The 24,933-nt window shown below is 46.1% G+C and overlaps 1 pseudogene; it reads right to left on the bottom strand.

Moving 5' to 3' along the window:
• Positions 1-24,933, bottom strand: part of LOC138276017 (interferon-inducible double-stranded RNA-dependent protein kinase activator A homolog B-like) — a 58,862-nt pseudogene that overhangs the window by 6,713 nt on the left and 27,216 nt on the right.

Below are 24,933 nucleotides of genomic sequence, written 5' to 3'. Positions count from 1 at the left end.
ACTATTCTTTTTGCAGAATATGGTTCACAGCATATGAGAGTCCAGAGAAATCACTCTCGAAAAACAGATGGAATATATAAGGAATAAATGGTTGAAACCTAGGATGCCCTCGTAAGTTACTATAGTTTCTAACTATGCAAGGATCTAATTCTTGAAGCATTTAATTGTTTGTTTTAGACTTCTCTATGAACAAAATCTTAAAAATGTCTTCAATTTATTCATTGACTCCTGAGGATACTACAAATACAACTACACTTCCACGTGTACACATGAGCTTGTTTATGTTTTCCTTGTAGTTCTTCAGCTATCATTTTTTCTACATGTAACTATCTTTTCTTTTGCTATAGGATTATCATATTTCACTTCATAACAACAACCACTTGTATCAAATGCATGTACTAAAGCATTCTCATGGAAGTAACTCTCTTCATTAAAAAACGGTTCTGTACTAGATGTGTGCCTCCAGTCACCTTTGGAATAATTGCAAAAATTACTTTTGTTAATAATTCTCTTTCTTAAACTACTCTTCCTCATGGACATGACTGTTTTATCCAGTGTCTTCATTCTATTCAATATTAAAATAAAAAGTTTCCACTTCACAACAAATGCTTTGTCGATTACATTCTCAATATAGTGCTTTTGTTTCGTAACAGCACTTCTCCTCTTACACTTCTTCTTCTTCCATAAATTTAGAAATACTCCATTTTGAAACATTTTTACTCTCAACTCCATAAATTGTTGCTGTGGAAAAATCTTAGACTTCTTATTAGATTTCATAACTCTTAGAACATCCATACATTGCAATTCATCACTACATTCCAAATTTATATTTTTAATTAACTTACTCCTATCATTTTGCATTTTACGGCATATTTTTTTTTTAAAGTCCTTATTATTCTTACCAGTATCTCCTTTCTTCTTCTGAACATTTTCCACCTTATTTAGTTTTTTACTATTTGTTTTGAGCGGATAGTACAGTTTTTTTTATTTTTCCTTGTTTCTCTTTTGCCAGGCATTCTCAATCTTCTTACTTAAAAATAATAATAATACCCAGACACCAAATAGAGAATGCATTTACACATGTAAAAAAAAATGTTAACAATAACATTTTCTAATACAAAGTTTACTTCATGCTAAATTTACATTTGTTTACCTGTGACTGTGAATCTATTTTTTAGATTGTCTATTACTGCATCACTGAACACAAGACTTTCTCCTGCATCTACCAATCAATGTACCACTGTATCTCTACCTGTGTCTCAATATTCATAGGTGTTACCTTGTTCATACCGCCATATCACTGTCGCCTTCACAGCTTTTCTATATATTTATTCCCTCCCACTTGTATCACTCTATGGATATGTGTCTCACTCAGGTGGTCATTATGACGTTGGTGGTGACTGTTAAAGTGGCGGTAATACCGCCAAGAGGCTGGCGATAGTTACTGCGAAATTATGACCATGACAGTGATAACTCCCATAGACAGCCAATGTACCACACCAACCGTAGGACGTTAACACCACTGACCACGGAGGTAGCCATCAAAAGACAAAGTACCACCCACCATATTGAGACATAGCAAACCGCCACGATTTCTGGGGCAGTACCAACTGCATCAAAACGATGGCAGAAGCAGAACACAGAAGACGAAAGACTCACCAATAGAGACACAGTGAAGATCAACAGCGCCATGAAACTGGAAATTCAAGGCTTCCCGATGCTCTTCTACACCATGCTCCACCTGGAACACCAACGCCGATGAAGATGACGACAGTAAGGGCAACCGCCTAGCACACAAGGGAGAGAGGGAGGAGAAAGAGAGTGACACACTCACGCACAACACACGCCATTCATACACACAATCAGCTGCAGAGGAAAGCCAATGTCACAGGACCCACGTCATAATAATGCATGGACCACATTTTTCCAGAACTGAGAGGGTAATTTGATGCTAACAGCCACCATATTGTCCATAGGGCAAGAAATGCATGAGTCACTGTTCCGAAAGGGCCAATGGCCAGTCCAAAGTACAAAAGGCCCACATGGCCACAAGGCACAGTCCAAGGCCCAACTTGTTCCCTGACATAATCCACACTACACTGTGCAGGGGCATCGTGTTGGGAATGGCCAGGCACCTTATGGGAAAGGGGGGTGGAGGGCACCTCAGCTGAAGTGGGAAACTTGCCCATTGGTTCTGGAGGGTGCTGCATGCCCATTTCAATTTGCTGAGGAGTGCACGGTCACAGTCTCTGAGGTAGGGAACTTGCCCACTGGTTCTGGAGGGGGCTCCTTGTACAACAGTCCCTGGAGGGTGACCTACATGCCCTCTGCTGGAGGTGAGGGCTGCTGTGTGCCAGCTGGAGGTGAGGGCTGCTGTGTCCCAACTGGCGTTGAGGGCTTCTGTGTCCCAGCTGGAGGTGAGGGCTGCTGTGTCCCAACTGGCGTTGAGGGCTTCTGTGTCCCAACTGGAGGTGAGGGCTGCTGTGTCCAAGCTGAAAGTGAGGGCTGCTGTGTCCCAACTAAAGGTGAGGGCTGCTGTGTCCCAGCTGGAGGTGAGGGCTGCTGTGTCCCAACTGGCGTTGAGGGCTTCTGTGTCCCAGCTGGAGGTGAGGGCTGCTGTGTCCCAACTGCCTTTGTGTCCCGAATGGAGGTGATGGCTGCTGTGTCGAAGCTGGAGGTGAGGACTGCTGTGTCCCAACTGGAGGTGAAGGCTGTTGTGTCCCAACTGGAGGTGAGGGCTGCTGCGTCCCAGCTGGAGGTGAGGGCTTCTGTGTCTCAACTGGAGGTGAGGGCTGCTGTGTCCCAGCTTGAGGTGAGGGCACTGTGTCCCAACTGGAGGTGAGGGCTACTGTGTCCCAGCTGGAGGTAAGGGCTGCTGTGTCCCAAGTGAAGTGAGGGCTGCTGTGTTTCAACTGAGGTGAGGTCTGCTGTGTCCCAACTGGAGGTGAGGGCTGCTGTGTCCCAGTTGGGCGTGAGGGCTGTTGTGTCCCAACTGGGGGTGAGGGCTGTTGTGTCCCAGCCAGAGATGAGGGCTGCTGTGTCACAACTGGAGGTGAGGGCTTCTTGCCCACTGCTGTTGGGGGGGATACCCTGCAAGCCTCTGCTGGAGGTGACGGCTCCTTGCTCATTGCTGTTGGAGGGGGCCTCTTGCCTCTTGCTTCTCTTAGTTGGTGGAGTGGGATCCTTCCCTCTCTTGGGTGGTGAAGTGGGATTCTTCCCTCTCTGTGGTGGTAGAGTGGGATCCCTCCGTCTCTTGGGTGGTGGAGTGTGATTCTTCCCCCTCTTGGTAGTGGAGTGGAATCCTTTCATTTCTTGCATCTAACTAGGATGTGCCTCCAATGTCCCCATGGACTGTTTGGCTGAGGTGCTGGGCTGGATCGTTGTGACCCTGCTCTTATGGGCAGAACGGGGGGAGGGAAGAGGTCAAGTTGGGCAAGGAAAAGCTTCTTAGGGACGGTGTGACAGGATGAGGGAGGAGGGATGGGAGTGGAGGTTGAAGGAGTGGTTGTTGGAGGTGTATGTCTGCTGGACTTGGGTGCAGGTGCATGGGCAGTGTGCTGATGTGAGTTGGATGGCTGTTGGGTGTCTGAGTGCATGCGTTTGTGTCTCTTAGGAGGGGGCGGGCAGGGTAGGATAGGACACAGGAGACGCATGGATGGATGTTTTGTAGAGGTGTCTCCAAGTGAGGTGAGTGTGTTGCTTGTTGTGGTGATGGTGGTGGTGGCTGTTAAAGCGGTGCATGCAGGTGTGAGTGCGGATGTGACAGTGAGGGAGGAGAAGGTGGAGGGGCGACAGTGGAGGTAGTGGATGTTGTGTGTATGCAACTGTCTGTTGTTTGTGTGAGTGCTTGTGGCCTCAAAGTGTGCTGTCTGTGTTTGTCTGTGCAACTCTTGTGTGATGTTTTCTGTGCATGCTTGCCTGTATGTGTGCATGGGATGGGTTGGAGTCGAGGAGATTGGGACTGGGAAGTGGTAATTGGAGGGGGACGGTAGGAACAGGGACTTTGGCTGCCATCAGAGAGGAGGCCAGAGCCTGGAATAATCTCCATTGGGCCACCAATACACCGTGAATGCCCTCCAGGAATGCATTGCATTGCTGCATCTGGGAATCCAGCCCATGGATGGCATTCACAATGGTTGACTGCCCTACAGAGATGGATCTCAGGAGGTTAATAGCCTCCACACTCAGGGGAGCAGGGCTGATGGGGGCAGGGCCTGAAGTGCCTGGGGCAAAGGAGATGCCCACCCTCCTGTGTGAGCGGGCACTGGCAACTCAGTGAGGGGCTACTGGGAGGGCAGTGCTGGTAGGGGGTGGCAGGTGTACCTGTAGATGGGGTGGTCCCAGAGGTGTCCGCCACCACCAGGGAGCTTCCATTGGAGGAGGTATCTGAATCAGTGTTGTCACCTACTGTCTCCGCCATGGTGCTCCACACGCCCTCTGTCCCACTGGCTCCCTTTGCGTCAGTGGACTCTGCCTCCTGGGTCCTGTGGGATGCAGCTCCCTCTGTCGCCTGTGCCCCTGCTCCTCTGCCAGATGATGCCAATGCACACATGGACAGAATGAAAGAAGAAAAAAGGAGATAGAGAGAAAGGGAGCACTTGGTCATTTGCAGCACCAACAATACAGATGACATACACATTACCGTCATACACAGGGATCACAATTGAGCACCATGCATCGCTGTGGCATTCCGTAGGCTAGGTACCACAGCAAGATATGAGCCAGCCCCCGCCAACTGCACCCCTCCTGGGAGTCAGTAAGCCCTGTCTGACATGGAATACAACCTAGCTAGGTTAATAGATTTAGCAATAAAACCATTACCCTTGAGCTGGATCATGCTGAGTTCTCTGAGCTGGCATTAAGGGGCAGTTATTGGCACCCACAACCAGGTTCCCATGCCACCTACCAATCATAGTTTTAACTCACACTGTACTTACCCCATTGTGGCTGCTGTGATGTCCTCAAGAGCCCATCCAGCTCTGGGTAGGCCACCGCCAGTATGCGGGCCATCAGGGGGGTCAGGTTCTGACGAGCACCCCACCCTCGTTGGGAGGGCATCCCCAGCATTTCAGGTCCTCCCACCTCTTCCTACAGCGGGGGCTCCACCTGCTGTAGACCCCTATGGTCCGCATGTCCTTCTTCTAATGGGTGCTGACCTACAGGGGAAACACAGACAGGAGGACACCATTACACATACAATCCAGCCTGTCACACATATGGCCACAAATCCCCTGCCATCCCCATTGGCACACACATCACCCAGCGCCCACCATGTACACTATATGCAGGCATACGACCCCCCAAATGACACAATACTTGCACACACATCTCCATGCAACCTTGTCACATGCCTCGTGCCTAAGGTGTACTCTCCTGTTGGTCTGGAGGCCCATACAGCTGCCCATACTGGGGCAGAACCCCATCCACCAACTGCTCCAACTCCTCCAAAGTGAAGGCAAGGGCCCTTTCCCCACTCACAAGGGCCATGGCAAGATCTAGACACAGGTCACAGCAGCACAGGCAGTGTGGGTGTTGTCCTGTAGAAAGTCAGGAATCAAGTGAGGTTATAAACAGAAAATGGCAGGCACGTCCGCGGCTGTGTACACCGTCACCACCACCGGTGATCCCCCTTGGCCAATGTACTCCATAGAGCCCCATGCTATCTAATGAGGAATGGCATGGCGGTGCAAGACCGCCTTCCGCCATGACGCGCAATGACGGCAGAGTTACTTCACTTCCTCCTGTCCCTACATACGGGACAAGTGGTTGCCATTTTTGGGTCGAGAACTACATCATTTCTATAATTTGCACATACATTGCCATTACCAATGTCCCATCACATTACTGCTCCATGTACACTGATGTGGTGGTTCCATTGTTCAAATTGTGTCAGCCTACTTACTCTTGTGTCCCTTAGATTCCTACTACTGCGGAGGAGTCGGAGGAGGAGACAAGACCCCGTGTACAGACCTCTTGTGGACTTGGCTACACTGGAGGACAGGCACATAATACTCACCTATAGACTGGATAGGGCTACAATCACACAGCTGTTTGCTCAATTGGAGCCTGATCTGATATCATCTATCCATCATCCCACTGGGATCCCCACTCTAGTGCAGGTTCTATCAGTGCTCCATTTCCTGGCAACTGGTTCTTTCCAAGTGACAATGGGCTTGGCAGCAGGAATGTTCTCATCGTGCTGGCAAGGGTTTTGTCTGCCCTGGTGAAACACATGCTTTCCCCCATGTGGAAGATTTGGCCACTGTGAAGGTAGGATTCTATGTAATGGGACATATTCCCAATATTATTAGGGCGATTGACGGTACACATGTTGCTTTTGCCCCCCGCCAGAATGAACAAGGGTTCAGGAATCTGAAGAGATTCCACTCACTCAATGTGCAAATGGTGTGCCTGGCTGACCAGTACATCTCCCACATCACTGCCAAGTGTCCTGCGTTGGTGCATGATGCCTTCGTCCTGAGGACTGCAGCATCCCAAATTGATGGCACAACTACAGAGGCACAGGTTGTGGCTAATTGGTCGGCGTGACTCCCCACCAAATGTATGTCAGCGTATGCCTTTTGGTGTTGATCCCATAGCGTTGTATAATGCTAATGTTTGTCACTCAATACTGGCAGGTGACTCTGGATACCCAAACCTATTGTGGCTCCTGACCCCTGTAAGGAATGTCAGGTCAGGGGCTGAGAATCATTATAATGATGCACATGGGCGAACCAGGAGGGTTATTAAAAGGACCTTTGGCCTCCTGAAGGACAGGTTCAGATGACTCCATCTGACAGGTGGATCCCTGTGCTAATCATCCGAGAAGGTCTGCCAGAAAGTAGTAGCATGCTGCATGTTGCACAACCTCGCCCTCAGATGACATGTGCCTTTTCTTCAGGAGGAGGAGACTGGAAATGCACTTGTGGCAACAGTGGACCCTGAGGACAGTGAGGATGAGGAGGAGGCAGAGGATGAGAATGTGGACAACATAACATCACTTATACGTCAATACTTCCAATGACGCACAGGTGAGACAGTGGAAGTGACCATTCCTCTGATTATTGATGTTTTCTGTGTGGCTGTAACAGGATGGCATTCACTTCTTTTGCATCTCTCCTTGCTGTCACCCATGGCTTCTTATTTTGTAGATGTTGGTGATATGACAACTGTGTACTGTTGTGATGACTACAGACAGATACAGGTCATAAAATGCATGCTATCATAGTGTTCAGATCATTTGCACATGATGTGACTGTTCCATATATGAACATTTTCATCATATTAAATACTTTCACCTAGGTTGTGTTAAGGTACTTTTTTGTAGTGCAAGTAATTGATGGAAAAGTGCAATGGAATGGGGTGATTGTTAAGGAAAGTCCAGGGCATTGTTCCAGTCTGTTTGAAGCACAAATCCAGTGTCCAAGGGGCCATAGGAAGGGGAGCAAAGGCAGTTCAAAGTGGACAAGGTGACAAGGTGGGACGCAAGTGGGACATTCAGGAGGGTCTCATTTCCTGGTGGTGGTCTTGGTCTTGGCAAGTGTCTTTGGCTTCTGCCTGGGTCGCAGGGAACGTTTGTGGGGTAGTTCACCTTCTGCAGGAGGAGGGGTGCTGGTGGCCTGTGGGTCCTGTGGCAGGGCCTCCTTCCCACTGGCTGCAGCAGAAGTGGTGGGCTGGTCAGTAGAATGGCTAGTGGTAGGGGCTCGCTGGCGTGCTGTCCATTCACTCATGATGTTGGCTATATATGCTGTTGTTGAGGGCCTGCAAATCCTTCCTGATCTTCTGATGGTGTACCTGCTGCAGCCACTTGTTCTCCTGCATGTTAGTAAGGATCTGGCCCATCTTGTCCTGGGATTGTTGGTAAGCCCCCAGGACATTAGAGAGTGCCTCCTGGAGAGTCGGTTCCCTGGGCCTGTCATCCCCCTGGGGCACAGTGGTCCTCCCATTGTCCCTGTTCCCCGTGCCTCTGTCCCCTGAAGGGTGTGCCCACTGCCACTGACCCCAGGTCCCTGATTGTCTTGGGTGTGAGGTGTGGACTGGGCTCCATGTACAGATGGGCACACTGCTGATTGACGTGTCCTGGGGACAGAGGTGTGGGGACGGTGGGTGGGTGCTGTGGTATTGGATACATACGGGGGAGGCTCTGTGGTGGACTGTGAGGGTGCTTGGGTGGCCGACTGACCAGTGGTCCCTGATGGGCCAGGTAGTTCATCCAGATCCTAAAGTCCAGAGTTACTGTCATCACTGGGGGAGTCTTCTGTTGGGGGACTAGTTAGTCGGGGTACCTCCTCGCTGCTGAGATTAGCTGGTTCACCTGTGGGAATGTAAGTGATGTATTATATGTCCTATCTGTGACATATTGTACATCCCTTTCTTCCCCTCTATTGTTGGTATTGTCCTGCCACCTTTGTTTGTGTATGGTGATGGATTGTGTGCTTGTTAGTTCTCCATGCTTTGCATGCTTTGGTGATGGGTGTCCATGCAGGGCTGGGAGGGCTGTCCATGCATTGGTATAGCATGCAGAGCTTGACATTGGGGTTAGTCAGATGTGTAGGTCAATGTATGGGATGGAGTGGAGTAATGGGAGTGAGGGTGAGGGTGATGGGGTGAGATGGCATGCAGGTATGGAGGGGTGACAAGTAGTAAATATTGACTCACCAGTGTCCAGTCCTCCGGCAACTCCAGTGAGTCCCTGAGGATGCAATATTTCCAAGACTTGCTCCTCCCATGCTGTGAGCTGTGGGGGAGGAGGTGGGTGTCCACCACCAGTGCTCTGGACGGTGAGCTGGTGCCTTGCTGCCACAGAACAACCTTCCCCTGTAGGTCGTTCCACCCCTTCTTGATGTCATCCCTTGTTCTTGGATGCTGTCCTACAGCGTTCACCCTGTCCATGATTCTCCGCCATAGCTCCATCTTCATATTTGCTGTACCTGTGCTCCAAACAGCTGTGGCTCTACCCTGTCTATTTCCTCGACCATGACCCACAACTCCTCATCAGTGAAACAGGGGTGCCTTAATAGGGACATGGGTATTGTGAGTTGTGCAGAGGATGTTAATTGATGTGGTGGGGTATGGGATGTGGGGTGCGTGACGGACAGATGGGTGTTTGTGGTGTGTGTGTGTAGTTGTCTCAGTGTTCTACGCATTAGTCTTGTGGCGCTTTTTGGTATTCATACAGGGTTGTGTGTAATGTGCATGTGTGTTATATAGTGCAGTTGGTGTGTGGTTGTAGTGTGTGTATGAGTGTCAGGTGTGTGTTTCTGGTATTGGCCAATGATGTGTTGTTTTGTATTTGGGTGGCCATTCTGAGGGCGCCAGTGTGTACCGCCAATGGTTTACCACCGTTGAATGTCCGCCGTGGAGATTCGTGGGTCATAATGTGGTGGACGTTGTTTTGATGGCATAATGGTAAGGGTGTTTGTAACAACACTTTACCACTGACCTTTGGGCTGGCGAATTTGTGTATATGGCAGTATTCTGTTGGTTTGGTGTGTGTGTACCATAATATGACGAACTGATATTCGCCACTGCGGCAGTATGTTGGTGGCCGTCACCGTGGCATTAATTGGCATTTACTGCCAATGTCATAATGAGGGCCTTAGTCTCTTACTGTATACATTAATCTCTCTCAAGATGTCTGACAGTATTCAGGTCTGGGTGCGTCAGTATATATATCGCCATATGACTGGGTGTATCAGCCTCTGCATAGCTGTGTACCTGGGTGTGTCGGTCTATACATTAGTGTGTAGCTACCTGTCTAAGTCTATGCATCAATCTGTCCGTCAGTATATCAGTGTATGTATTAGTGTGTACCTACCCATGTACCTCTTTATATGTCAATGTTCAACTAAGTGTCTCATTATTATATCTATATATATATTTATCTGAGAGAATAAGTGTATGCATTGGTGTGTGCTTGTTTGTGGCAGTATATACAACAGTGTACTCCTAGGTGCGTGAGTGTCACTCTATCCTTCTCTGTCTGCCTAGGTGTCTCACTATATACCTCAGTGTACATCTGAATGAATCTCTGAATACATCAGTGTCCACCTGGCTGTGTCACTGCATGCACCAATGTGTGCCTGGATCTGTCAGTACATGGATAATTGCATCTCTGGATGTGTCAATATATGTAAGAGAGTGTGTCTGGATGTGTCACGTATACATCAGTGTGTGTCTGGCTATGTCAGTGTATAGAAAGTATCTCTGTGTCCCACTACATGCATTACTGCATCCTGAAGTGTCTCAGTGTATATGTCACTGTGGGGGTCATTCTGACTCCCGCCGGGCGCGGACACCGCGCGCCCGGCGGGAGCCGGCAAAATACCGTACCGCGGTCGGAAGACCGCGGCGGGTATTTTGAGTTTTCCCCTGGGCTGGCGGGCGGCCTTCCAAAGGCCGCCCGCCAGCCCAGGGGAAAACGACCTTCCCACCATGAAGCCGGCTCGTAATCGAGCCGGCGGAGTGGGAAGGTGCGACGGGTGCTACTGCACCCGTCGCGTATTTCACTGTCTGCTATGCAGACAGTGAAATACAAGCGGGGCCCTCTTACGGGGGCCCCTGCAGTGCCCATGCCATTGGCATGGGCACTGCAGGGGCCCCCAGGGGCCCCGTGACACCCCCTACCGCCATCCTGTTCCTGGCGGGCGAACCGCCAGGAACAGGATGGCGGTAGGGGGTGTCAGAATCCCCAAGGCGGCGCAGCATGCTGCGCCGCCTTGGAGGATTCTGACGGGCAGTGGAAAACCGGCGGGAGACCGCCGGTTTTCCTGCACTGACCGCGGCCAAAGCGCCGCGGTCAGAATGCCCTGCGGGGCACCGCCGGTCAGTCGGAATGACCCCCTGTGTCTCTAGATTTGGCAGTACATGGATCACAGTCACCTAGGTATTATAGTATATGCATTACAGTGCACATGGGTGTTTTCATCAGTCCATCAGTGTCCACCTGATTATGTCAGTGCGTGCTACAGTGCATGTTAGGGTGTGTCACTCTACTTGTTAGTAAACACCTGGGTATGTTAGTCTATACATTACAGTGTACATAGTTGTATCAGTGTTCAGATCAGTGTGTGCCTAGGTGTGTCAGTGTATACATTAGTGTGTCCTTGATTGTGTTATTAAACCTATCAATGTGATCCTTGGTGTATGGCTTGGTATATTAGTATTTGCATTGGTGAATACATAAGTGACTTCATCATTATTTCACCAGATACAAGAATGACTGTAACTTTTCTTTATTATTAGCTATATACGTACCACATGTTCTACTACAGGTCATATATATAGGACTTTACAGAAAAAACAGTTCAACCTGCATTCACTCAATCCTTTTCTTACCTTTTCAAGTAATATACTACACTGATATCAATGTCTAACTCATAGTGAAATAACTTCTATCACCTCTCAATACTGTGCGACTCTCTGCATTAATTCAACATTGCCTTTATACATATCCTTTTCTGTATAGACAAACACATAACATTTGTAGATCTCAATATAACATTTTTACCTTTAAATTACCCATTAGTGCTTTCTCCATACTAGCTTCAGCATACATGAGGGATCACTTTAATATACTGATAGAAACTGGACACATCCAAGTTAAGCTGAATACCTTTCAGATATAATGATTTACTTGCATAATTCCTTGACATAAAGCACAAACATAGTATTTCTTCTTTTATAGAATTTTGTGAACACACTGCTCACTTTCCTTCACTTAATATTAATATACCAATATACTAACACTTTGTAAAATAAAATACATTTTACTACACATACCTGATGATTCTCTTTCTTGTGCTCTATGTTTCTCTTTCAATATCAGTTAGAATTTCTTCTCATTGACCAAAGCTCAGAAAACCGACCACAAGAATGGAGGTCCACTCTCAAAGCAGGCAACCAGTACTGGTAACCTCTTCAACTCTCTTTTCAAGGTTGCTGAGTCAGTAAACCAATCACACTCTCCCTTTCATGTTAATATAATGTTCTACAGCTTCTCACTGGTTGTATAGTTCCCCCTATTCGCTCCTGAAAACGTTAGCCAATACAATGTGAGTTTTGCCAAGTCTGCAGATCCACTGCGGCACTCAGTACGGCCCCCTTGTGTAAATTTCGGGTGAAATTGCAGACCAATGGGGAAGTTCAGAAATAATTTTCTGATCTTATAAAAAAATGCACATCCATACAAACACTTTTTTGGAACACAAAACCAAACCATAGCATCAAATAATCATTATGAATCATTACTTACTTTATGTATATGGTAAAATAAATTCACATTCTAGTCTTTTTTCTGTTCCCTTCCCCTTCATGCTCCTGTAGCTCTGTTACCATGGTTACACAGTCTGCAACACCCTACTGCACTAGGTCACAAACTCAGAACAGTTTTTGACTAGAGCATGCTTAGTCTCAAGCCACATTTAGCAGGTGTGGTTGAATCTTTTAGAGTGAACATATCACAGCTATTTTTACTGATTTCCTATTTTTCTAAACCCAGTCCAACATATACTTACAAATCATAAAACCTCACTGCCTACCTTCAGCCAAAAAATATCTACAACAGCTAATGGAATCAGTATGAGAATGCCTCTATTAGAATTTACTCTAGTTTTACATTTACCTAGCACCGCGGATCCAACCGCAGATTCACACTGGGGGCCGTGCTGAACCCCGTGGGTGGATTCGCAGATCTCACGAAGAGTAAAAAAAAAAAAAAAACGTTTTCTGCATTTCAACGCCATTAGTTGTGTTATCACTACGACCATATCACCCCCATGGGGTCAGCACGGGGGATCATTTACAAACAAAAGAAATTGGCGGCTGCAACATTTTTCTCAGGTTGCGGGCAGGCAATCAGGATCCGCATCCCTATATATCTATATTGGCCTTAAATTTCTCTGAATCTACTGAACAGATCCACACCAAATCACAAAACCTCTGGTCTGCGTAACAGAATCTAGCTTTGTAACAAATTAGGTGTAATTCCGTTCTGTGGTTTGGGCTGTAGGGTGTCTAAAGTCCTATGGAAAAATGATTGACGAAAATGTGTTTTGGGACTCCATCTCTTTTTCTCAGCCCTCCTTGATAGATCACCTCAAAACCTTCAAAACAGAAGCTGAGCTTAGTAAAATATAATTTTGGAAAATTTTGTGGAGGTTTGTCAAAGGGCAAATCACGTTAGGGGAGAAGAAAAGATTTGTCGAGGGACAACTCAGTTTTAAAAAAATGTAAGAATATTGCTCATTGACAGGTGAACTTCAGAAGTTCATTATGTATGTTGGGCCATCCAATTAATCTTACTGCTGTTTCCACATGATGAAAATATCATCAATATATTTTCTCCATTCCTTAGTGTTATTCCTCAATGGATTGCTGTCTGACATTATTCTGGACATCATCCAGCATGCCCTCATTAATGACAGTGGACTATTGTCTCTGTCATGGGTTTTGCATGTAGAGCAGTAGTGGTTTTAGAAGCCATAGTATGAGCAGAACTGAGCAACTGTCTGGATATCTTTGCCTGATGGGTCTTTCACATGAGTTTTAGTTTAAAGCCACTTTATCATCTATTGCAAGATGCATGCTGTACACAGAACACAAATAGCACACCATTGATGACCTGTTTGACTCGAAAGGAATATAAAATAACGATTAACATCAGCAATTAATTGTTATATCATATTGCATTACTCCTTCATCACAATACCTAATTTAGTTAATGTTTTAGAATACCAAATATTCATTCACCTATCTAGCTCAAAGCTTTAGGAAACGCCCAGGAGCATTTCAATCACCACTGAACTCGTAAATCTTATTTTGGTGATAATTGTATCACAGGAAAAACCTTAGATGCATAATTGTGATGTATCTATAACACTGTCAGTATCCTAGTGTTTCAGATTATACAGATAAACTTTATTAAGTCCAGACTTACAATTTTAAATGTCATCCTTTGTTTTGTGAATTATCCAGTAAAGGAAACATGGTACCCTTGATACTCTTCATAGCGTTCAAGCTACTATGTTTTTTTTTAACTTTAGATGCATCTAATTGGCAAAATGTGCTGTGAGAAATCTGGTTGCGTGTTGACTGACGGGTGAGCCTTTGTCAAGCAACAGCCCCCATCCCTTGCAGTATGAACCATAAATAGTCACTAAATTAACCTATGCTTAGGCTGGGTAGATTGGCACCAAAGAGAAGTAAGGCTAAACTTAGAGGCAATATGTAAAGTGTTTATGCAGCAAACAAACAGTAATAAAGGGAAAACCCAAGACAAGAAAGCTCCCACACCAATTAGAAAAATAAAGTAAATTTAATTAAATTATTTGACATTAAAATATCAAAAATCCAATTAGAAAAAACAGAGTTATGATTTTTCAAAGGTTTTAGTGAGAACTAAAAGATCAAAGCACCAAAAGCTGACATTTAGTCCTGTGAGCTCATGTCAAAGTCGAAAATATGGTTGACTGCAATGGAGTGTGATTCGGATACAAGAAGTGGATTAGGCCCGGTCAGTGTGTACTTTTGGACTTAGAAGAAATTCTGAGAAAAAGTGTTCTTTGTAGGTAAAGTTCAACAGAGCAAGGCTGCAGTAAGTGTCTGAGGAGGAAGCATCATTGTTGTGGAGCCTTGGGTTGAAGCAGTGGTGAAGAGTTCTACGTTCAGACTTATTCTTTATTTTAAAGTCAAAAATCTCCAGTGGGACCAGGCAGAGGTCTGCAGCTGAAGACAGTTCCATGAAGCCAGATACCCTCTGACGAAGGACCATTGAACAGGATTTCCTGCAGTGGGGAAGAAAGTATCAGGAGAAGCTACAAAGTGAATCCAACCCGCAATGTACCTCAGGGGACTAGGCAAGCAGGATGATCTTGGTCTCCTCCTATTGCTGTGAGCAATTTTTGGCCTAAACATTTTTTTTGCACCACAACCAAGGGTCCAGTAGCACTTGGGGGTTCAGGACACACTCAGTCTGGGTCCAGGTCAAGATGGTGTGATCCTTTTCTGTCCCTATGGCTCTGGCAAGAGGCTAGCATACTAGCCCTTAGAGACACTCAGGGTCTCTAGGTTCATGTGAAGATTGGGGGCTCAACAGCAGGACCGCCCTCTGACGGTTCAAGGCAGTCTAGAGGCAGCAAAGCAGACCTTCTAGGCACAGCAAATCAGTCTTGAAGAGTGTACAGCAAATCCCAGCAGCGGACAGACCTCTGAGTCCTTCCACAGTCCCAGGAGTGAACCAAAGAGTGGGTCTGGAGATTCCATTTTTATACCCTGGTCGAGGAGGCTTCAAGAAAGGTTTTTTGAAATGCATGGAATTTCCTGATTCCCTTGTCACTTGGCTAAAGTTGGTGGCTGCAGTAACAAGGTGGAGGTGATAGGTCCTTTGTGTGAAGGTAGAACACTCCTTATTCAGTTGCAAGTGGAGCTGTGCTCAGCTCTGCCTCCTTATTCTGCCAGCAGGTGGCCCATTCAGGCACACCTAATCCCTCTATTGTGTGACTGTCTGAGAGGAATTCACGAAGTATAATTGTCAGCTACACCCAGCAATGTGACCCAAGTCAGGCTACATGCACAAAAGGTTAAAGGCAGAAAAATGTCATCTTTTGAAAAGTGGCATTTAAAACTTGTAAATACAAATCCTCTATTACCATGAGAGAGGATTTTTCATTACAATTTCAGAGATGCCAAACATGAACTGAACACCTCATCCCAATCAAACATTAGTACTGAAGAAATGTAATAAGGCAACCCAATGTTATCCTATGGGGCAGGTAAGCCTCACCATAATGAAAAGTAAATTTAGGAAGTTTCCAATAACAGCACAAGTAAAACCTAAAAGTATATACCCATCCTTTTAATTGAAATGCATCCTGCCCCATGGAATACCTACGGCCTACCTTGGGGTGACTCAAATGAAGTAAAAGGGGAGTTAAAGTCTTTGCAAGGTAGTTAAATTGCTAAGTCAAACTGCCAGTTTAAAACTGCATTCAAGCAGCATTGACATGCCTCGGAATTGTATTAAAATACTACTGAAGTGGATGGCATGATAAGTGCTGCAGGTCTGCGGTTAGCATTTAATTTATAGGCCCTGGATATATGATATACCACTCCAATGCCAATGCCAATCAGATGTAAGCTAGTCAGACCATGTTTAGGGGAATGAGCACAAGCACTTTAGCACTGGTTAGCAGTGGTAAAGTGCAGAGCCTAAGGCCCAAAAAAACAAATTTAAGCACAAAAGGATATAGGTAGTCTAAATGTTGGAGGGGAGACCTCCCTAAAGCTGGCATATCTAACAAGTGTCCCCAGCTGAAAGTGAGGAGAACTACCCAATCTCCTGGGAGTTCTCATCACTAAGGTAGAAGTACCTGGATGAACAATCAGCATTGGAATGATCTTGTTCCCTGTAAGAGATGAACTACCTCAACAATTTTGGATTGCCCATCTTAAAATCTTAAATGCCTGTGATCTGTCTGAACCCATAAGAGAGTCCCAACGATGTACAGTCTCAACCTCTTCAGTGGCCTGACCACCGCAAATGCTTCTCTTTTAACAGCACTCTATCTCTGTTTCCTAGGGAGTAACCTCCTAGAGATAAAAGCTGCAGGTCTGTCTAGGCCTTGTTCATTGAGTTGTGACAAGACTGCCCCATGCCATGGTCTCAGGTATATCTTTGGATTATGGATTCCTTAGAAAAGTCAGGTGCCTTGAACACAGAAAGTGGCATATGGTTTGTTTTAGGGAGTCAAATGCTTTCTGTCTAGTCTCTGTCCAGATAATCTTCTTTGGCTGGTTCTTGGAAGTTAGCTTAGTCAAGGGGCAACAGTGGTGCCATACCAATTGACACACCTTCAGTAATATCAGGTGAGGCCCAGTTGTGCCCTAACTTCAGTCGGAGACTTTGGGAGCTTCCAGGTCAGTATGGTCTCTTTTTTTGAATTACAGGTGCTGCATGTTCCCCCAGCCCAAAAGGTTTCTCAAGTACACCAAAGACCCCTGCCCTGTCTGGCACTTACTGTCCTTGTAATCCAGGCCTGCATGTCGCAAGCCATTAAGCACTTCTTGTACGTGAAAAAAGTGGTTCTCCCAGTTGCTACTGAAGACAGATACATCATCTAAGTAAGCAATACTAAAGGCTTCCATACCAGCCAAGACCTGGTTCACCAGCCTCTTCAAAGAAGCATGTGTATTTTTCAGTCCATAGGGTATCACTTTAAATTGAAAGTGGCCCTCTGGTGTGGAAAAGGCTGACTTTCTTTAGTCCCTCCAGTCAGGGCATTCTGTGAGTACCCTGAATGTATATCAAAATTACTTAGGAACTTGGTAGCCACTAATCTGTCAATGAGTTCACTAGCACATGGGGTGGGATGAGCTTCAGTTTTAGTGACTGAGTTGATCCCCCTGTAGTCCATGCAGAACCTGAGTTCTGGGGTGGTGTGTGGTGTGGCAGCTTTTGGTACCAGCGCCACTGGGCTGCATCAAAGTCTACTAAAGTGCTAAACCATTCCCACTTTCAATATCTTAAAGACCTCCTCTTTGATGCTGGCCCTCCCTTTGTCAGATAACCTGAAAATTAATTTTTTGATAGTGAGGCTGTCTCCAGGGTCAATATAATTGGTACACAGATATGGAGTCACAGGAGTGTGGGAAAACAGAGAAGTAAACTGTTCCAGTAACTGATAAGAATCCCTTTGCTGTTCTTTGGTCAATGTAGGTGAGAGGTTAACATTCTCTACAAGCCCATTTTTCACTTTTGATAACAGGCAGTCAGGGAGAGAGCCTCTCTCATACCCATCACTTGTCACCAGCAGCATAATGACCTCAGACATCTCATAGTGTGGCTTGAGGCGTTTGATATGGAGTACCCTTATGGGGTTTCTGGGAATCGTGAGATCCACCAGTTAGGTGTCCTCCCCAGTCCTCTCAACTATTCATAAATAGGTCTTGGAGGGCCCTGGGCTTCACAGGCTCCATTATCCACATTTTCTGTCTTGGCTGAATTTCACAGGAGTAGCCATCTGTCCGTACCACTGCTTTCTGACCAGCCTCCAAGGTCTCTTAAGCTTTCTTCCAGAACATGGCTATCTGTTTCTGGAGGACTTGAATGTAGCTAACTACATCCTGGGCAGTGGAGGGTGTTCTTGGGAGCTTACCCCGGACCACACTTAGAAGCCCTCTAACATGAAGTTCAAAAGGGCTAAATCCAACCATCTAACCCCCTTCTTTAGCACCTTCCTGAAGGCCCCACTACTGCCTCTACGTGAAAGTATTAGAAAGCGTGTGACATTTGCGAACCATCTCCTTGTCATGCAGGGACTCTAGGGTAACCTCACTTATCTCTCCCAGACTAACTGGGACCTCCTTCTCAAGTACTACACTAGCTAAACTCAGGGTCTGCCTACCACTGGGGGCTGTGCCTGTTTGGGACACTTGGGATCACCCTTGGTGTGCCCATGTTGGTAACACTGATGGTACTTGTGGACAAACTTGCCAGTTTTCTTATCAAAGATAATGGTACTGGTGGACAATTTGGAACTTGGACCCTTTCTCTTGAGAAGTGTTTTGGGGCCTTGAGTGAACTCTTTCCTTTTATGCCCCCTCTTCGTCTTCTGTTAGGAACCCTGACCACCCTTCTGGGAGCCCCCTACCCCCAGGTGCCTTCTTGAAAACTCTGGTGCTGATCCAGAGGTCTGCCTCTTCAGCAAGCTTCCTGGGGTCAGTCAGCTTTTTATCTACCAGGTGTTGGTGCAGCTCTGTAAAACAGGCATTTATCATGTGCTCCCTCAGAATCAGGTTTACAGCACAACACAATCATCTACCTTGCTGTCCCTCTCCCAGTCCTTCAGTGCTTTTCTGGAATGGTCTAAGAAGTGTACACAGGATTGGTTTGGGATTTTGTGGCTGTTTCTGAAAATGACTGTATTTTTCAAGGCTCAGCTCAAACTTTAAAATAATGATGGTATTCATGGGGGCTTACTTAATCTGGCACTCTTCCTCAAGTTTAAGAAGTGCATCCCTTCCGACTGTAGGCATGTACTTCCACAACCTATCCCTCAATACTACTCTGGGACCTTGCCTACCCTCAACGCTATCTCACAGGCTGAAAACCATTTGTTAAGATCAACTCCCACCACATAAGGGGACAGCAGACCCCTGGGTATGTGGACCCTCACCTCTCTAACGGCCATTGCAGGTAGGCTGCCACCAACACTGCTGGACCTCACTTTCTTGGTCTTTATGTCCAGCTCTTCGAAACTGAGCTAATGGGCCCTTCTCCTCTCCTCCATGGACACTCTCTTTTCTTCTACAGCTCTCTCAGCTTCAGCCTTCTTCTCCTCTGCATCCCACTTAATCTGGGCCAGCTGCAGCTTAGGATTCCTCTCCCCTTTCTGTCCTCCAGCTCCTCTGGGGTCAGACCCCTGGCAGATATACTGCCCCCTGCTCCATCCTGGGCATCTTGGCCATCTGCTGGGTTTGGGTCAAGCTCTCATTACAGCTCAAGACCCTAGCATGAGTCCTCTCTCTCCTCATCTTCTGTCAGTGCTCCCTTGTCTTCATTGTCATCACCATAATCCTATTCTGATGTGGACTGGCACCTCAACATCCTGCAAATGCTCTGAGGGATGCCTGGAAATCCAGTTTGGTAGCCTTCTGGTCTACTTTCAGCCCCTTCTGCTTGCAGAGCTTCAGCAACACAGCCCTACTGAGGGTATCAAAGTTGCAAAGCTCCATCTCCTTGGTACAAAAAGGAAGGTACAGCACTTAAATTTAGAAATGAGAGAAAACAGATAGTTGACAACTAAGAAGAATTTAAAAAGAGGTCAACTTTGGTGCAAATCATTTATCTTGTTTTTTGTGTAATAACATTCACTGTATAGCACTGCATGAATACAAGTCATGATCCACATAACTTAACACCAATGTCAGAAGAAATTGTTGGTCGACTGAGGTGTGAGCCCTAGTCAAGCAACAGCCACAATCCCTTGCAGAATTAACCACAAAAATTATCTCAATTAATCTGTACTTACCATGGTTAGCTTGGCACAAAGAAAGTCAGGCTTAATTTAGAGGCAATGTGTAAAATGTTTATGCAGCACACACACACAGCAATAAAGTGAAAGCACAACACAAGAAAAGTCCCACACCAATTTAGAAAAATAGAGTAAATGTTAACAAATTATTTGAAACCAAAATTACAAAAATCCAGTCAGTAGCATAAAAGTTATCTGTTGCGTGCATGATGTGATCTTGGGCACATACATATCTCTCAACATTACAAAACTGTATGATGCCTGCACCCTCCACCTCACAATGCTGTGGCAAGCAATGTAGTGAGGGCAAGACAAAGGGTGGATGGGGAGACACAATGACAGAATGTCAGGTCAGCCAGAGTAAGTCACAGAAAGAAGGGAAGGAGAGGGGACGGTATGAAAGCAAGGTCTAGCCTTAAATAAAATGCAGCCTGGTGTGAATGTGTAATGTTGGAACTGCTAGCTGCAACCTTTTAGGGCACGGCCATCTCGAATTTCACATGTTAGTTAGTGTGCCATATACCATTAAAATATATTAAAGGCCATTTTCATCATGTGGATGAATGGTCTGCCACTGAAATGAATGGACATTTCCCCATCCACGGATGTAAACTCATCCGACTCCTGCACCTTTGGAATGGGTGTCTACCAGTGCACTGATCAAATGCCATATGCCATGACAGAGAGTTCCAAGAGTCTGCAAAGCTGCCACCAGATTATCCCACAGTGATCAAGACCAGACCATCTTGCCAACCTGACAAAGTACAATACAATAAAAGGAGCTGCAGTACCTCATCCAGCTCATAAACTCCACCAAAATGTCGGTCTCCAAAATAATCATCCTAACAAAGCACTTCTGAAACCTCCTCACTCTGAACCTCAGCATGAAGAATGGGAAACTCCCTGCCAGGTTCATTCCTAGGTAATGGAGCATTGATCAGTTACCTATGTGTAGCAGAATGCAGTAAATCACAATTAAAGCACCCTCAAAATCAATGAGATAACTCATTGGGCAGATTCAAATTGAGAAATTAATTTGTATGTTGGTCGAAAGGGTGGTTGGTCCAATGGTGACCCTTTCCTGCAACATGCAGGTCTGCCCACCTCATTAAGGCCCAGATGTATTAAGCTCCTAGTTTGCATTTCTTAAATAGCAAATTTTAAGAAATCGCTATTTAAGAAATGCAAAATGGGATGTATCAAAATTGCGAGTCAGTAAAAGTGATTTCTTAAAGTTCACAAGCGCAATTTGCGAGTTGCAAATACCGAATTGCAAATACCGAATTTCAAAAAAATTGCGAATCGGTATTTGAAAATCGCAAATTGTGAAAACGCCAAACCAGAACAGGCTGATGACATCACAACCAGGAAGTGAGTCAGCCCATGCTGTTTCCAGGAGCCACACCCACAGGAGCAGGCAGAGAGACACAGCCCAACACCAGGGAGGCAGCCTTGTGATCCAGCTAGGACTAAACAGAAACATGCCCCCTGATGGGAATGTGAAGGAGAAAGGAGACAGGAAGCTCAAATTCAGTGAGCAGGAATTGGAGGTGCTCACTGAGGAGGCGGTCAGGAACCACAACAAACTTTTTGGCAAGAACTCACTCCAGGTACCTGAAAGTGAGAAGAGGAAACTGTGGTCAGACATCCAGACCAAAATATGCGCAGTGGGTGTTGCGCAGGGCCCTGTTGAGGAGATATGCAAGCAATGGTATGACTTGCGTTCCTGTGCCAAAGAGAGCGTAGCCAGCAGGCTAAAGGAGGCAAGGAGCACCAGAGGAGGACCAGACGCTGTCCACACCAATGGATGACATGATGGAGTCCACACTGCTTCCTGAAGCTGTCAGTGGTGTCACTGACATTGACACCTAAGGGACACCCAGCACCAGCAAACGTAAGGGCAGTAATGATGTGTTTCCCCATATGTGCATGTACAAATGCTCCCTAGAAAATAGCTATTAGCGCAACGGAGTGTGATAAGTATTCCATGCCACATATTACATACAACGCAACAATGCCTTATGGGAGTGGTAGTCCCCACCCCTAAAGTGCAAATACCACATAAATAGCAAGATAGAGTTCAGCCACATAGAGAAACAACACATACGAATCATAGTGATACGATGTTAGTGTACATTTAATACTATTATGCAACATTTTGTGAAATATTCAAAAATGACATGCTGCACATTGTCGTTGTAGCTGTCCCGGGCCCTACGCAGCAGAAGGTGTAAATTTTGGGGATAGTGAAACACAGCCACAGTCCGACTCAAACACCAGTGAGTCCTTCATTATTGCACCAACTAGACGCAGGGCAAGAGTGTTACCTCTCCCAGAGTATAACCTGGACTCAGATGAAATGCCGGATGAAGTACCCACACCACCCCCAGAGGCTAGATTCACAGGAACACAGCTGTCCATGCCCCAGTATCAGTCCACTCCCCTTAGGAGGCGTCATGATGCAGGCAGACAGTGCACTGATGAAGGAGAGGGCCCATCACTCTTTGGCGGCCTTGAAGCTTCCATGCCGAAAGTGCAGCGCCTGCAATGCAAACACATGAGGTCAATGCACAGGCAGTTGGTGTCTCACAATGACAACATTGGAGTACTGCACAAGCAGTTGGAGTCTCTGAATGAAAATGTGTGCAAGCTGCGTGAGGGACAGCAAAACAGCAGCAGAAAACACAAAGGAGATGACAAACGCCATTAGGGAACTCTGCACTGTGATTCAGCAGGAGCGTGTCGGCCACTGTAGGCGCCATCACCAATTTATGGGCAGGTTGGATGGATTCTGCAGATTGGTCAATCGACTCGCTACCTCAACTGCCTTGATATCATGACATGCTGTGGGCATACAGGTAGAGATGGCACATTGCAGTCGAGACATTGTACAGGGATTGGTGCAAATCACCAATGTTCTGGATACAATGCAGACAGCACAGAGTGCTACAAACAGCGAATTGGGTGGTGGGGATAGTGAGGAGCTCTCTAACCTCAGTAGTCTCACAACCCCTGTGATGGAACCTAGGTATTGCAGCACCAGACACAGTACTGTCTTGGAACCCGCCGCAAGAGGTGCCAGCGAGGCCACTGAGTACTCAAGTGGAGTGCCTTGACGTAAGAAGCGATGATGAGGGGTACAGGGGACCAGCTTAACATGTAGCAATACAGTTATACTATGATGCTAATAGTGTGACAATGTTACTTGCACCTGTTTCTCTATAGTGCATAGCTATATCCTATTCACACATATGTTATCCTGAAGTCAAGGTAATAAGATGCTCCCTCCAGCAATACATATAATAGACGTAGTATTGTCATTAGTTACATCAGAAATGGTTGCACATGATGTCAGCACGTCTTTGCCCTGTGCTGCACTGCTTCTGTCTACTGGGTGAAGGGGTGGCACAGGTATGCCCCTTGTTGTTGCAATGTTGTGCAACATAGCTCATGTAGCCTCGATTTTGCATGTTGTTTCAGGGCTGTATTGTAGTGCACCACCACTCTTGCGGATGCATCTGAAGCTGCTCTTCAGCAGTCTGAAGCTCGTCTCCACAACACTGCGGGTTGTCCTGTGAGCAGCATTGTACCTCTTCTCGGCTGGCATTGCAGGACTCAGGTAGGGAGTCAGTATGAAGGACCGCACGGCGTAAGCACTGTCTCCTGGAATGACATGAGAGTAAAATGAGTAATTGTTATATGTTGTCACATTTACATCAATGCATCATTGTCAACTATTACATTACCCGGTAGATATCCTTAGCCAAACTACCCAGCTAGGAGTCTTGTGTAAATTTCACTGTGGCAAAAGATGTAGGATTCATGTGTGCTACCTGGATATCTGGCCACGAGATCGGTTTTGATGTTGGAGGCACTTGTATGTTCATGGAATGTGAATTTTTACAGTTCTGATAAACATACTCTGTGGCAGATGGTGGACAGATAGCAACATGTGTACCATCGATGGCGCCTATGAAATGTGGGAACCTGTCAATCTGGTAGAAATCAAATTTTGTCTGTAGTAATTCCTGTGGGGTGTTGTCATCTGGATACACTTTCTTTTCCTGTGAGCTCTTCTCTCAAGTCTTGCAGAAATGTGTGCGAGATAGAGTTGTATGTCAATGGGCTTATGCTCATTTCGTCATATTTGCAAAGTACAGGGCACAACCCTTTATAGAAGTGTTTTATGAGAGTTTATGATGTTGCTGACATCTGCCTTTCAGAAGGCACTGCAGGTGTTAGGGTCCACTGCTCCTTTCTTTCTATGTATTGTCTGCTTGTGCTGTCTAATGCTTTGTTAAGGTTTTTATTTGCACGTTTTTGCATAAAAGGGTCTCACTCTGGTTTAATTTTGTGTTGTAAAGTGTAATCCTCTGATTTCAGGAGGAAGTGGCAAATACTTCACTCAACAATTCTATGCTGCTCGAGTCTTTTCAAAAACACGTGCATGTGCTATGGTGGTAGCATAGTGGAGACAATTCCACCACAAGAGTCCCACCAGAAAGTAGATTAAAATACTTACCACTTCCATCACAGAGGATTTACTAACACTACTCACATATATCAGGCTGTTTGTTTTGATGGGGGTTTCTGTAATCACAAATACCACTGACCAGAGCTGTGCTTAATTGGACACAAAATGGGGCAAATTCATTAGAGGCTTTCGCTGCTGTTATGGCAAAACAAACCTTCCAACAATAGCTATGAGGGCATGCAAAGCTACTTTGTATGGCTTTGTATGGCCTCATAGATAGGGTGTTAGGCACAGAAGTGCAAATTACTGCATAGCCTTACTCTGCATTAGGGAGGTGTTTCATGGGCATTGCAGTGGGTGTTCTCTTGCAACACCCATGGACTTTGATGCTTCCCAAGCTTTACAAGGCCATGTAAACCTGGGAATGTG

This window comes from Pleurodeles waltl, chromosome 2_2 (genome assembly GCF_031143425.1).
Source record: "Pleurodeles waltl isolate 20211129_DDA chromosome 2_2, aPleWal1.hap1.20221129, whole genome shotgun sequence".
Lineage (NCBI taxonomy): Eukaryota > Metazoa > Chordata > Amphibia > Caudata > Salamandridae > Pleurodeles > Pleurodeles waltl.
The sequence above is the reverse complement of the archived record's forward strand: the minus strand, read 5'-3'. Positions and strand labels throughout refer to the sequence as shown.